Source organism: Sapajus apella, unplaced genomic scaffold (genome assembly GCF_009761245.1).
Source record: "Sapajus apella isolate SASKATOON/1434 unplaced genomic scaffold, GSC_monkey_1.0 scaffold290, whole genome shotgun sequence".
In the NCBI taxonomy this organism is placed as follows: domain Eukaryota; kingdom Metazoa; phylum Chordata; class Mammalia; order Primates; family Cebidae; genus Sapajus; species Sapajus apella.
The window spans coordinates 34,585-47,372 of record NW_022437230.1 but is presented as its reverse complement, the minus strand read 5'-3'; positions in this window follow the sequence as shown (position 1 = coordinate 47,372).

Below are 12,788 nucleotides of genomic sequence, written 5' to 3'. Positions count from 1 at the left end.
TATTCTGCCTTTTTCTTTCTCTCTCTTGTTCCCTTTCTTTCCTATTTCTTTTGTTTTCTTTTCCTTCCTTCCTACTCCCTCCCTTCCTGCCTTCCTTTTTTTCCTCTTTCCATCTCTCTTTCTCTCTCTTTTTTCTCCCTGCCCACACCTTTCTTTCTGATTCCACACATAAGTGGGATCAACTAATACTTTTCTTTCTCTAGCTTATTTCACTTAGCATAATGCCCTACACATCCATTCATACTGTGGAAAATGGCAGGATCTTCTTCTTATTTACCCTGAATAATATTATGTCGTATAAATACAACACCAACATCTTCTCTTACAGAAGCAGTCACCAGCCATTGGAAGAGGGACAAGAAATCCTCTCAACATAAGTCCCTAGCGAAAGTCTAAGGAGGAATGGATGCAAAGATGTTTCAGTCTGGAGAAAGGGCAGGAAACCCAGTTTCTCCCACTAACCCACACTGATATAAAACAAAACCCTGATATTTTGGGAGAAGAAAAGGAAAACTCCCACACAAGTTTCCCCAGTGAAACAGGGAAGAATTTGGCCAACACAAACGGAGCCTGATAGGAATGCTGAAAAAGTCCTGCCCCTGAGGGTTAAGCATAAAGGACTTGCCTAACACTGAGGTTGATCAGGAAAACTGAGAACCCCCTGCCTCCACCAAGAGCAGCAGTAGTCACCCCCTGGGAGAGAGTCTACTGTAGTCTGGCTGTGCATGCCGTGCTGAGTGCCACATCAGCAGTAGGATTGTAAGGGGTGGAAGGTATTGAGTAACCAGTGGCAAATCCATACGGACCTGCAGCAACCTCAATTCTTGCCTCCTCAGAGGAAAGAGTTCCACTGAGGGGCATAAGGCAGAAGGAAAGACTGAGGCAAGTTTCAGAGCAGGAGTGAAAGCTTATTAGAAAGCTTTAAAGCAGTGAGGAAGGAAACCAAAGAAAGGAACCAAGGTACACTTGGAAGAGGGCAAAGTGGGCAACTTGAAAGACCAAGTGCGTGGCATGACCACTTGACTTACACTTGTTTTCTTTTTATTTTTTGAGATGGAGTTTCACTCTTGTTACCCAGGCTGGAGTGCAATGGTGTGATCTCGGCTCACTGCAAGCTCAGCCTCCTGGGTTCAAGCAATGCTCCTGCCTCAGCCTCTGGAGTAGCTGGGATTACAGGCATGCGCCACCATGCCCAGCTGATTTTTTGTATTTTTAGTAGACACAGGGTTTCACCATGTTGACCAGGATGGTCTCGATCCCTGGACCTCGTGATCCACCCACCTCGGCCTCCCAAAGTGCTGGGATTACAGGCATGAGCCACCATGCCAGGCGTTGACTTACACTTTTCTACGTTTGCATACTTCCATAATCTTGTGTTACTTCTCCCCACTCCTGAGATCTTACTAGGAAGCTGCTGATTAGTTTCCGGTGTTTTCCTTCTATTGGGAGACTGCCTTTCCCTGCTGCTGGCTGTGACCAATTATTATTTTAGAGGAACAATGAACAGCTGTCTAACAATCACCTGATGGTCGCCCAACACTCCTGGTGTGTGTGTTGGGGAGCGAACGCAATTGAAACCCAGCTCAGCTACTGATAAGATCGACTCAAACACCAAAGCTAATGTCCAGAAGAGAAGAGAAAAAAGAGACGTGTTACATACAGAAAAACAAACTCCAGAAGGGCGGTAGACTTCTTATCAGAAGCTATACAACCCAGGATTCTCTAATCAACTCTAGCATTTTCCAATAAACAAAAACTTTGAACAAGCAAGCAAACAAGCAAAAAGCTGACATTATTCATAGCAGATGTACCCCACAAAATGTGTTAAAGGAAGTTCTTCAAGCAGAGGAAAAATTATATCAGAAGGAAATTTGGAACCACAGAAAGGACTGACTAGAGCAGAAAGTGGTAAAATTGTGGCTAAATCAGAATGCTTTTCTTATATTTAATGTCTTTAAAAGATAATTGGCAGCTTACATCAAAAATAGTAACAATGTGATATGAGAATTTTAACATATGTAGAATTAAAATGTAAGACAATGAGAGTATAAAGAATAGAAGGAAGGAATAGGAAAAAAGGTATGGCACTTAAAGGCTTACTTTGTCTTACAGATACATATAGTAATCCTTAGAGCAATCCCTAGAAACAAAGGTATGCAACTAGTAAGCCAACAGTGGAGATGGAAGTGGTGTCGAACAAAATGTTAAACTGGTCTAAAGGAAGGGAAGAAACAGGGAAAACAATAAAAAAGGGATGTGATATATCAAAATATATAGCAAGTTGGAAGATACAAGGTAAACTGTTTCCACATTAATTTGCTGACCCTTGTCTATGAAAAGTCAGAGTTTGGCCAGGCGCGGTGGCTCATGCCTCTAATGCCAGCACTTTGAGAGGTCAATGCTGGAGGATCCCTTCAGGCCATGTGGTCAAGGCCATTCAGGGAAACACAGTGAGATCTTGTCTCTACAAAGATAAAAAATTCTAGGCAGGCGTGGTGATCCACTCCTCTAGTTCCAGCTCCTCCAGGGACTGAGGTGGGAGGATCACTTGAGCCCAGGAGGTCAAGGCTGCAGTGAGCTATGATCACACCACTGCAATTCAGTCTGGGTGACAGAATGATATCTTGTCTCAAATGTAAAAAGTTAGAGCTTGTAAGGGTGGATAAAGAGAACAAGAACAAATTATACACTGTTAAAATTAACCACAGTTTAAAAATAAATGAGTTAAATGTAATGGATGTTAAAAGTAAGTTGAAAGTAAAGGGTTAAAAGATATACCCTGCAAATATGAATCACATAGAAACTGGAGGTGCTCAGTTAATACCTCACAAAGTACAATTTATGGTGGAGATTATCACAAGGAACAAAGTAGGCCATTACATAAAAATCATAGAGAGGTGCATTGATTCCGACAACAGAAACACCACGAGAATGTATGCAAGCCCAAAATACATGAGGGAAAAACCGATATATGAGGAAGAAGAAATAAACACATCTGCATTTATAGTAGAAGACTTCAACATTTCTCCCAGCAATTGGTAAAAAAAAAGTTTATAACAAAATCGGGATACATATATGCAGAAGGCTTGAACAACATTATCAACCAAATTGGCCTAACTGATATTTACAGAACAACAGCAGAATATACATTCTTCACAAGGGCACATGGAGTGTTCACCAAGATAGACCATATTCTGGGCCAAAAAAAAAAACAAATCTCAATAAATTCAAAAGGAAGGAAATCTTACAAAACATGTTTTGTGACCATAAAACAATTGAAATAGAAATCAGTTGTAGAACAATATCTGAAATCCTAGAAATTAAACAACACTTTGAAGTGCTGAAGAGATGAAACAAGAAGTTGTAGAGAAAATTTAAATATGAAAACGTAACATACTAAAAAATTCAAGATGACACCCTAAAGCAGTGCACTGAGAAAAATTTATAGTATTCAATACTCATATCAGAAAGGAAGAAACTTCTCAAGTCAATTACCTAAACTTCCACGTTAAGAAACTAGAAAAATACTTGGCCAGGCATGGTAGCTCATATCTGTCATCCCAGTACCTGAGGAGGCCAGGGCGGGGAGAGAACATGAGGCCATAAGTTGAAGATCAGCCTGGCTGACATGGCAAAAACCCATCTACTAAAAATACAAAACTTAATTGTGCATGGTGGCTAAGGCAGGAGAATCATTTGAACCCAGGAGGTGGAGGTTGCAGTGAGCTGCGGTCATGCCACTGCACTCCAGCCTAAGTGACAGTGCCAGATTCAGTCTCAGAAAAAATAAATAAGAAACTCAAAAAATAAAATCAAATTATACCCAAAGCAACAAGAAGGAAAAATTAATAAAGATATGAGGAGAAATAAACTAAGTAGAATGAGAAAATCTATAGAGAAAAATCAGTGAAACCAGAAGTGGCTTCTTTGTGATGATCAGTCAAATTAATAAACCTTTATCCAGACTGATGAGAGAGGTGGAGAGAGAGAGAGAATACAGATTACAAACGTCAGTAATGCCAGAGGGCACATCGATACAGATCCTTCAGATATAAAATGTGTGATAGGGAATGTGGTGAAAAGCACTCTTCAAAAAATTATTTTTTAAGTGGAATGTGAAGATGCCTTAAAGGACACTAGCTAGCAAATCTCATTCCCCAAAAATAAATAGACGACATATATAGCGTTTATACCAAGTAAAGAAATTAAATTCACTAAAACCAACAAAGAAATGAAACAAAATTTTTTTCTCAAGTAAATTTCACGTTTCTGGTGATTTTACTGGATGATTCTGCAAAACATTTGCGGAAGAAATAGCGTCCATTCTACACAAACTCTTTATGATAATTGAAAAGAGATCACACTTTTGAAAGCATTTTACAGAGCCCACATCAACCTGATATCAAAACCAAACATTATGAGAAAATAACATGACAGACTAGTAACATGAACATGACGTGTTCATAAAAGCATAGATTTATGCTATAATGATAGCTGTTCAAAACTAGGAATATATTAAAAATTTACAACATCATAGCCAAATGTGTCTCACCCCATGACTTGAATATATACGTGATTTTAGAAAAATAATATGGTACAATGTAAGTATGCAAACCTCAATTCAGACTTTTTAAAAATTTTATTTATTTTACTTTAGGTGCATACTATATCTGGCATTTCTCTCCACGTTATCCCTCTCCACCCCCGGCTGTCTCTCCCCTACCACCCCCCCCAACTTCCCTCAGTGTGTGATGCTCCTTTCCCTGAGTCCACGTGTTCTCATTGTTCAACACCCACCTATGAGTGAGAACATATGGTGTTTGGCTTTCTGTTCTTGTGTCAGTTTACTGAGAATGACGGTTTCCAGATTCATCCAAGTCCCTACATATGGCTTTCTGTTCTTGTGTCAGTTTGCTGAGAATGACGGTTTCCAGATTCATCCAAGTCCCTACATATATCAGCAACAAACAGTTGAAAATTGAAAATCATTATCACTTATTATAGCAGCAAAACACCCAGGAAATATTTAGTGGTAAAATTTAACAAAATATGCATGCAACCTGTACTCAGAAGCCTAGAAAATATTGCTGTGAAATACTAAAGCCAGCTGAAATCAATGGAGATGTATACCACATGAACGGATTGCAACACTCAAGATTGTGAATATGTCAGTTTCTCCCAAATGAACTATACATTCAATGTAAACACAATCAAAATCCATGTAGCCTTCTGTTTCTATACATTGACAAGCTGACATCAAAATTTATTGGAAAAGCAAAGGGACTAGAACAGTCTAACAATTTTATAAATAACAAGAATACTGAGGGATTCATTACCTGTTTTCAAGACATTTTTCATGACTGTGGTAATCAGGACAGTGTGATATTGACATAAGGAAAGAATAAGGCTTCAACGCTAGACCAATATAGTCATGTTAAATTGATTTTTTTTTCCATAAGTTGCCAAGATAATTTAGTGGGAAAGGATGTTGTATTCAGAGAATGACGGTGGAACAATTGGACACTGACATGCAAACAAATGAATCTCAACATTTATCTCACACCATAAACAAAATTTAACCCAAAATGCATCATAAAACTTAAAGTAAAAGCTAATGTTACGACACTTCTTGAAGAAAATGTAGGAGAACCTGTGGCATCATGTAAAACAAAGAAAGGACACAAAAAGCAGAAACTATGAAATAGAAAAATTGTAAATTTTAAAATGTTTATATATATATATATGCTTGCTATCCTTACCCAGTCACTATTTTTGCAAGCATTATACAAATCACATGAAGAGGTCATTACAGTTCTGATTTCCTAGAGAAATTTCCATTTACAATTTTCATACCAGCTCATGATGATGAAATCCCAGCGTTACATTTAGGCTCCACAATACCCTGTGAGGACAGCTGAATATTCATTGTGCTCGTAAGAATACGATCTTGCCCTACCCCACAGACTCAGTCCTTGAATCCCTGAAGGAATGAAGCGATAATCAAAAGATCATCCAATGGGTCAAAGGTGATCGTGACATCGTATCTCTGGAACAGGCTCCAGAGAAATGTGGGAACAGCAACAAGACTAACAGCAAAATAGTAACAGCTAGAATTGACTGAAAACTGACCACAGGCCTGGGACTGTCCTGAGAACTGTACATGTCTTCACACAGTCAGTGCTCTAAACTGCCCCAAGAAGTAGATGAATTTACTAGTAATATTTCCATGGGACTAATGGAGAAAGGAGTCACAGAGATGTTAAGTAACTTTCTCAGTGTCACCCAGCAGTGAGTGTTGGAACCACCGGTCAGAGGCATCATGAAAAACTCTACTGTGCTGCATAATTGTGCAATCAAGGGTAAGAGCCAAAGGCTTTTGCAAAATATTGAGAATTTTACAGCACAAGACTGTACAGGCAAGACACATTTGGTTTCTTCAGAAATATTTAAGAGATGGAGACTTGAGGACTTCCACCAAGATGGCCAAAGAGGAACAGCTCTGGAGAGCAGTTCCCAGTGAGAGAAATGCAGAAGGCGAGTGATCTCTGCATTTCCTACCGAGGTACCAGGTTCATTTCAATGGGACTGATTGGACAGTGGGTGTAGCCCAAGGAGGGTAAACCGAAGCAGGGCAGGGCATTGCCCCACCTGGGAAGTGCAACCGGCCTGAGGATCGGGGACGTTAATCCCTCAGCACTCTGGTTCAGACACTGCGCTTCTCCCATGGCCTTTGCAACCCACAGTCCAGGGGAACGACACCAGACTGAACTGCGCCATGAATTGCTAACACAGGTCTGAGCAACAGCTCCCACTAGCCTTGGTGCAGCAAGTTGTCAGCACAGATCTGGGCGCAAGTTTTGACTAGCGCTGAGAGTGCCTGCGGGACAGATTTACCCGCTCCCCAGAAAGAGGGAGAGCTGAAAGCAGGGAGGCAGGTGATACACCCCCACAAAGACCAGGAAACTGAAGCCCTCTCACTTGAGAGTTTCCCAGCCAGCACATCAGTGCGATCTCAGCCCTGGACGATCAAGCTCACTGGGGGGAAGGGCGACCGCCATTGCAAAGGTGGTTCTAATCTCACCTGTGTAAGCAAAACCCAGAGGAAGCCTACGCAGTGGCTGGGCTGAGTCAGAGGCAGCCCAGCAGCACCTGTGCAAGCAGACAAGGGACAGACTGCCTCCTCAAGTGGCTCCTGACCCCCGAATAACCAAAAAACACGTCATACAGGGGAGCAGTGACTGACATCTGGCAGGTACCCTTCTAGAAGGAAGCTACCAGAGGAAAGATCACGCAGCAATCCTGGATGCTCCGCAGCCCCCACAGGTGATTCCCAGGCAAGCAAGGTCTAGAGTGGACCTCCAGCAGTCCTACAGCAGAGGGGCCTGACTGTTAGAAGGAAAACTAAAAAACAAAAAGAAGTAGCTTCAACATCAACAGAAAGGAGGTTCACTCAAGAGACCCCATCTGAAATCACCAACTTCAAAGATCAAATGTAGATAAACCCACAAAGATGGGAAGAAACCAGCACAAACAGGATGAAATCATCAAAGACCAGAAGGTCTCTCCTTCTCCAAGGGATCACAACTCCTCTCCAGTAAGGCAACAAAACAAGATGGAGAACGAGTCTGCTGAATTGACAGAAGCAGCGTCAGAATGTGGGTAATAACAAACTTCTCTGAGCTAAAGCAACATGTTCTAACCCAATGCAGAGAAACTAAAAACCTTGAGAAAAAGGTTAGATAAAATGCTAACTAGAATAACCAGCTTAGAGAAAAACAAAATGACTTGATGGAGCTGAAAAACATGGCACGAGAACTTTGCAAAGCATACACAAGTTTCAATAGCTGAATCGATCAAGCAAAAGAAAGGATGTCAGAGACTGAAAATCAACTCAATGAAATAAAACGAGAAGGAAAGATCAGAGAAAAAGGAGTGAAAAGAAAAGAACAAAGCCTCCAAGAAATATGGGATTATGTGAAAAGACCTAATCTACGCTTGATCGATGTACCTGAATGTGACAGGGAGAATGAATCCAACCTGGAAAACACTCTTCAGGATATTATCCAGGACAACTTCCCCAACCCAGCAAGGCAGGCCAACATTCAAATCCAGGAAATATAGAGAACACCACAAGGATACTCCTCAAGAAGAGCAACCCTAAAGCACACAATCATCAGATTCACCAGGGTTAAAATGAAGGAAAAAATGCTAGGGGCAGCCACAGAGAAATGTTGGGTCACCCACAAAGAGAAGGCCATCAGACTCACAGTGGATCCCTCGGCAGAAATCCTACAAGCCAGAAGAGAGTGGGGGCCAATATTCAACATCCGCAAAGAAAAGAACTTTCAATGTAGAATTTCATATCCAGCCAAACTAAGTTTCATAAGTGAAGGAGAAATAAAATCCTTTATGGACAAGCAAATGCTGAGAGATCTTTTTGCCACCAGACCTGCCTCATAAGAGCTCCTGAAGGAAGCACTACACATGGAAAGGAATAAAACAAAATCAGTGTGCAGAAATCACAAGCATTCCTATACACAAATAACAGAAAAACAGAGAGCCAAATTATGAGTGAACAACCATTCACAATTGCTGCAAAGAGAATAAAATACCTAGAAATACAACTAACAAAGGATGTAAGGGACCTCTTGAAGGAGTACTACAAACTACTGCTCAAGGAAATGAGAGGACGCAAACAAATGGAGAAACATTCCATGCTCATGGTTAGGAAGAATCAGTGTCGTGAAAATGGCCATACTGCCCACAGTAATTTATACATTCAACACTATCCCCATTAAGCTGCCAATGACCTTCTTCACAGAACTGGAAAAAAACCACATGGAACCAAAAGAGAGCCCGAATACCCAAGACAATCCTAAGCAAAAAGAACAAAGCTGGAGGCGTCATTGCTACCTGACTTCAAACTACATTACAAGGCTACAGTAATCAAAACAGCATGGTGTTGGTACCAAGACATAGATATAGACCAATGGAACAGAACAGAGGCCTGGGAGGCAATGCCACACATCTACAACCATCTGATCTTTGACAAACCTGACAAAACCAAGCAAAGGGAAAAGGACTTCCTGTTTAATAAATTGTTTTGGGACAACTGGCTAGCCATCTGCAGAAAGCAGAAACTGGACCCCTTCCTGACACCTTACACTAAAATTAACTACAGATGGATTAAAGGGTTAAACAGAAGACTTAATACCATAAAAACCCTAGAAGTAAACTGAGGCAAAACCATTCAAGACATAGGCATAGGAAAGGACTTCATGACTAAAACACCAAAAGCATTGGCAACAAAAGCCAAAATAAACAACTGGGATATAATTAAACTTAAGAGATTCTGCACAGCAAAAGAAGCAATCATTAGAGTGAACTGGCAACCAACAGAATGGGGAAAAATTTTTGCCATCTATCCATCCGATAAAGGCCTAATACTCAGAATCTAAGCAGATTTACAAGAAAACAAACAAACAAATCCATTCAAAAGTGGGCAAAGGATATGAACAGACACTTTTCAAAAGAAAACATTTAAGAGGCCAACAAACATATGAAAAAACCTCATCATCACTGAGTATTAGAGAAATGCAAATCAAAACCACATTGACATACCCTCTCATGCCAGTTAGATTGGCAATCCTTAAAAATATCTGGAGACAATGGATGCTGGAGAGGATGTGGAGAAATAGGAACACTTTTACACTGTTGTTGGGAGTGTAAATTAGTTCAACCATTGTGGAAGACAGTGTGGCAATTCCTCAAGGACCTAGAAATAGAAATTCCATTTGACCCAGCAATTCCATTACTGGGTATATACCCAAAGGATTATAAATCTTTTTATTATAAAGACCCATGCACATGTATGTTCATTGTGGCACTGTTTACAATAGCAAAGACCTGGAACCAACCCAAATGCCCATCAAGGATAGACTGGACAAAGAAAATGTGGCACATATACACCATGGAATACTATGCAGCCACAAAAAATGATGAGTTCGTGTCCTTTGTAGTGACATGGATGAATCTGGAAAGCATCATTCTCAGCAAAGTGACTTAAGAACACAAAACTGAACACCTCATGTTCTCACTCATAGGCAGGTGTTGAACAGTGAGAACACATGGACACTGGCAGGGGAACATCACACACTGGGGTCTGTTGGTGGGTGGTGGGCTATAGGAAGGGCAACGGGGGGAGGGGTGGTTGGGAAGGGACAACAATGGGAGAAATGCCTGATGTAGGTGTCGGGTAGATGGATACAGCAAACCTCTATGACATGCGCATACCTATGCAACAATCCTGCAAGATCTGCCCATGCACCCAGAACTTAAAGTACAATTAAAAAAAAAAAAAAAAAAAGAAATGAGATTCTAAAGAACAACAACAAAAAAAACGAGATGGAGACTTGAAAGGATTGGCCTGGATATCATTTGAAGATGGCGCCCTGAGTGTGTCATTACCATAACAGGCAGCATGTCAGTGTCTCCTCACCTAAAGGTCTTGGGTCTATACATCAGGGAACACACCAAACCTGTCCCTTCTACACCTTCAGAAAGGAGAAAGAAGCTGTGTAGCTGAGAAAGGAAACTATTCCCCTCCTCTTAGTTCTCAGACCTGTTTCTGTGTAAGTTGGAAACCAGGATCCATTAAAATTAAGATTCCAGGATTCACACCTGGTGGATCTCATATAGTGTAATCAGAATGATGCCCTAGGATCTGGGAGCTTACTGGCCAGCCTAGGGAACTTTCAGAAACCTTATTAAATCCCTTAGCTAGCAAGACTGTCTGCAATATACCCACTCTTCCCAGGACACACATGAGGTTGAGAAGAGTGACCTCAGAGCACACAGGAACACAGGACAGGATGAACTAGTGTGAGACTCACCATAAGGGTAGGCCAGAGGGATATTTGAGGAGGCCTCACAACTCTGTCTGGCCTTTCTCACTGAAGGCCTCAGATTATCTCAAGTCTCTTCTCTTCATGGGTGGTGAATGGAGGGAATGTCAGAAAATAACATTTTAGATTCCAAAATTGCATGGGCTCCTCTCAGGGACCATTGGACACACAGGACGGGAGGTGATACCAGCTATTCTGCTCCTCCCATCAGCCCTGGATTCTTTCTGGCCCCATCATGTCCTTCCACAGGAGCCTAGAGCAATGTCAGGATGTAGGGCCAATATCTTCCCTTCACTAACAGACACCGGCCCTTAGCCTGTGGAGGTAGTCTCCCATCTCCTTCTTTCAGCTGTCCTTCTCCTGGTCTCATCTGTGATCCCACAGCAGACAGCTGTCCCTAGTAGCCTGACGAGCTAACCAGGCCCCTTCCTCCCATGTCCCAGCCTGGAGAGGGCTGTTCTCACCAAGAAAGACATCAGTCCCAGGATCTCAGAGCTGTGACTACCACAGAAACAACCTGAGCATAAATGTCCCATAGCAGTGATTGACCTTTGAAATGAAGCTTCACCACACACCCTAGATTGCCCTGAAACACTTTCTTTGTTTTTGTTTTATTTGAGATGGTGTCTCACTTTTGCTCAGCCCGGTGTGCAGTAGAGAAATCATGGCTCACTCCCCGGCTCATGTGATGCTTCCATTTCAGCCTCCCAAGTAGCTGGGACTACAGACACACCCCACCATGTCTGGTCGTTTTTTAGAATTTTTTTTTGTTCAGACCAGATCTCCCTATGTTCCCTAGGCTGACTTAAGCCACCATGCCTAGCCCTGAAACACTTTCTTATCACAGAAAGCAAAGCAAGACAGAGGAGGAAGGGGCCTGTAACACCTCTTGGGAACATTGTGTCCTCTTCCTTTGTGCCATGTTATTTCCCGTGTACCAAATGCAATATTCCTAATCTTTTGATGTAAATAACAAGTTTGAGGATACTTCTTTTCATCATAAACTTGTGGTTTATAGCCAGACTATCATGGCCTAGTTTGGGATATATTGGACGTTTCCAAGTGCAGTTGTTGTTGTTGTTGGAATAATTCATAGGGGCTCCTGGCATTTGGGGACTGAGTGTTACAAGGAGGCAAACATCTCTTTCCATAGTCTTCAATAAACTGGATTTTCCATACATGTCACTTCCCTGTAAACTGAGGGAGGCTGACATGTTTCTTCATCTGGGAACCTATAAGCCCTTATTGGCTGCTTTGGAAGTCACACCACTTCAGGGCATTCCATTCTTGGATTACACTCTGACATAACATTCCAGTATCAGTTTCCTTTGTAACTTAGCATTCCTGGGGAAAATAGAATAAGGATAATCCAACTGACCTATAAATGTGATTACTTCCAGGATAAGCTATTAGTTGACAGGGAAACTTAAGTGGGAGATGTTGGTAATGTGGTCTCTCATGAGTTGGTGAACACACTGGCTGTGCCCGTTGCTGTTACTGCTGTTGCAGGTGAACCTCCCTCACCAGGCTCCCAGGTCCTTCCTCGAAGGTTGGAAACAAACCCAGTAGATCTCTGTGTTCTCAGAATAGAACAGAGGATCTCACAGCCAGGAGGAGAGCAGGGAACACTTGTGGAACTCTAGTGATCTCTACATTATTGGATGAGCAAACCCTGAGTCGCAGTGATCAGTAACATGGATGTCAGTGGATGTGATGCAACTGCCACAGGCCTCTGCATCAGGAGCCGTGCAGCAGAGTGAGAGCAACCTGCAGTACTGATCTCAGTTATGTCCTTTAAGGGTCCCAGATGTAAACAGCCTATTGGTTAGGGTTCCTCTGTGTGTGTGTGTGTGTGTGTGTGTGTGTGTGTGTGTGTGTGTGTGT